This window comes from Globicephala melas, chromosome 15 (genome assembly GCF_963455315.2).
Source record: "Globicephala melas chromosome 15, mGloMel1.2, whole genome shotgun sequence".
In the NCBI taxonomy this organism is placed as follows: domain Eukaryota; kingdom Metazoa; phylum Chordata; class Mammalia; order Artiodactyla; family Delphinidae; genus Globicephala; species Globicephala melas.
The window spans coordinates 63,110,986-63,114,422 of NC_083328.1; the positions used below are offsets into that span (position 1 = coordinate 63,110,986).

A 3,437-nucleotide genomic window follows, 5' to 3' on the forward strand; every position below is an offset into this window, starting at 1 on the left:
ACACACTCCATAGACAGAGTGGACCATGGACCATCACAGAAGGCGAGAGGCCCTGGGAGATGCACATTCCATAGACAGAACTCAATCCATCTCAAAAGCCTTGAGATCGGCACTGAAATATGGGGTGGTTAGTGTTTATGGGCTGGGTAATTGCATAGGCTAACAACTGGGAAGATTATTAAAACTATTTGGGGAAGGGTCCAGGATTTCCAGGATTTAGGCCACCAAAATTTCTATTTTGGCTTCTTTTTTTTTTTGGCTTATATATAGAAATTTATTTCTTACAGTTCTGGAGGCTGGGAAGTCCAAGATCAAGGCCCCAGCAGACTGGGTGTCTGGTGAAGGCCTGCTTCCTGGTTCATAGAGAGCTGTCTTCTCGCTGTGTCCTCACATGGTGAAAGGGATGAGGGAGCTCTCTGGGGTCTCTCTTATAAGGGCACTAATCTCATTTATAAGGGCTGTGATTGGGGGTTAGGATCAACACCTTAACATTCAGCCTACAGCCCAGGCTTAGCACAGTAATGGCACAATAAAAGATGATTATTTGAACATGAATTCAACTGAAATTCAAGTAGAACAAAACCCAAAACCATATACTTACTCTATAGCTTAAAAAAAACTGTTCAGGGCTTCCCTGGTGGCGCAGTGGTTGAGAGTCCGCCTGCCGATGCAGGGGACACGGGTTTGTGCCCTGGTCCAGGAGGATCCCACATGCCGCGGAGCGGCTGGGCCCGTGAGCCATGGCCACTGAGCCTGCGCGTCCGGAGCCTGTGCTCCGCAACGGGAGGGGCCACAACGGTGAGAGGCCCGCGTACAGCCAAAAAAAAAAAAAAAAAAAACTGTTCACTGTCATCTCCTCTACTAGAGGGAATTAAAGCTGGCCTGTTAAGTTGCCTGACAGGACCACTAAATGTCTAAATTGGGAATCGACTATATTCTATCCAATTTAACCCTCTCTGTTAACACAGGGAAACAGAGGTCCAGGGAGTTCGAGAAAGTTGCCCAGAGACAGACAACTACTTTTGAGCTGGGCCAATTGTAAGACCAGGGTTCCTTTCACTAACCAACATCTTTTCATTTATGTGGCCTTTCACAGTTTACCAAGCACCTCCTCAGCTCCATGGCCTCATTTATTGTACTATATCCATGAGCTTACAGAGGTGGCTTTTGGGAGATTTTCTGCATCCTCAGACCAGTGTTGCAATAGCTTATTCTATACTGACCCTTAAATTTAAAAAATATATATGTACACACACATGTAAATGTGTGTGTACCTATATATGCACATATGGAAGACACGGCACCACATCTCCCTGTGTCACCCCATGCGGGCCACACCCTGGCAGTCACAAAGCACAAAGAGAAAATGGTCTTCGGTTTCAGAATTCCCGAGTTGCCACTGATGCTTCAATACTAAAGGGCTTAGAAGTGTTTACACTTTCAAGAGGAGTAGGAATGTTTTAGGCTTCCCTTTAATGAGTCTCATTTTGAGACAGGATGGCAAGGTTGGCCAGCCACTCTTCATGTAGTTTTTGTACTAAGTTTTTCAGAGAATGAATGGTGAAGCCAATTCATTTCTCCTCCTGGAATTTGTCCTTCTTCTTTTTCTCTGTTGTGAGGTTATATTTTAAAGGTATGGGCATACAGACATGAAAGATACGGGCTATCACGTGAGGGAGGAAATCAGACAATAAATCAAAAGAAACCTACGGAAATTAAAAATCTGAACTCAGGGGCAGGGCAGGAGGCGACACGGTCTTTTCACAGAGCCGTTACACATAATGCAACTGTCGTCAAAAGCAGGAATGGAGAAGACTAGCCATTCAGCTGCAGAAGGAAGCTGGGGTCTTGGCTTTAGAGCTTTCAATGTCTTTAGCATTCGGCTGGGCAGCAAGGGCCTTTTCCAGAGTAGGCCAGAGAACATAAGTCCAGTTTGGTTTTTAAGGCTTGGGTCAGCTCTGTGGCCAGCAGCTCGTGGAGGGACACACCGTCGTGGGAGTACACCCAGTTTCTCCCAGTCCAGTCGTAACGCTTGGGGCTGCTGGATGGTGAAGATAACCAGATTTGCTTGTTTGGGGTCTGCTTGTTGATCACGTACGTTCCTAGATCTCCACCCAGTTTAATTGTTAAAACACCACTCCCAAAGGAGACCTCATAGCCTTCAAATGTGTAAGGTTTGTCTGCAAGGTCTTCAAAGAGCTCTGCTAAGGAGTCCAGCGTCTCCTCGGCCAGTCTTTCATAGGTGGTATCGTCCAGAGGGCCAGCGTCACCCAAAGTTCCTGTTGTCCTCAAATCCATCCAACAGACACACTGCTTTTTGACATTCAGGATCTGGTTGAGGCAGCAGAGGCTCGGACTGGGCTGGCTGGGTGTGCTGGCCGCGGTGGTCCCGGTGCACAGGCCCCGGCAGCCGTAGAGCCGGGGGTCCTTCGTTGGCCGCGGGGCTACGGCGTGGGCCTGGGCAGAGCCCGGGGGCGCCGAGCAGGGCAAGAGGCTGGCAGCCGCTCGGCGCCCAAGCGTCCACATGCTCCTCGCGATCTGCGGCCGCTTATTTTGGCCTCTTAATAAGGCTGCCCTCAGAACTGTCCTGTCGCTGGTGGGTGTGTCATTTAGCATATGCTGATGTATCACAACGAGCGTATAATGAGGCTCAAGGTCCATTGGAAGTTGAATTTTCCACCACCTTGGACCTAGTTTGTTCTAACCAGTTTATGTCATATCCTCAACGGCTAAGTCATTCTTTTAAAGGTTGTGCCCTGCCCCCTTCCCTCCTGTTTCATCTTCTTTCGCTTAGCATGTTTTTGAGGTTCTTCCAAGTTGTAGCATGTATTAATACTTTGTCCCTTTTAATGGCCGAATAATATTCCATTGTATGGACACGCCATAGTTTGTCCATTCATTTGGGTTGTTTTCACCTTTTGGCTATTGTGAATAATACTGCTATAGACATTTGTGCTCAAGTTTCCACGTGGACATATGTTTTCATTTCCCTTGGGTATCTACCTAAGAGTGGAATTGCTGGCTCATATGGTAATTCTATGTTTAACTTTCTGATGAACTGCCAAACTATTTTCCACAGGAATGATGCACTGAGCTGCTGCCCATGGAACTCACTGGCCTTATCACATACTCACCCAGTTCATGGAAGTGCAGGAGATCTGTGAAGACTTAGTTTTGGCTCCAGATTTAGCAAAATAATAAATTAAAAGATAATCTGAAAACTCTCTTACAACAAAAATCCAGACTGCTGGTCAAATTAAAATTTTTAAAGTATTAAAATTTTTAAACTGTACCTATTTTTGAATGTATAATAGGGGTCTGTGGTACATAGTCCAAAAGGTATTAAAAAGTAAGTGAAAAGAAAGAATCTGTTCCCCACCTACCCAGTCTCTTCCCCAGAGGCAACTACCATTCCTAATGTCTTGTGTATCTTTCCT

The 3,437-nt window shown here is 46.2% G+C and overlaps 1 pseudogene; it reads right to left on the reverse strand.

Moving 5' to 3' along the window:
* Positions 1-1,862: 1,862 nt before the first annotated feature.
* Positions 1,863-2,616, reverse strand: LOC115839288 (frataxin, mitochondrial pseudogene; annotated as a pseudogene).
* Between the last annotated feature and the right edge of the window lie 821 nt (positions 2,617-3,437).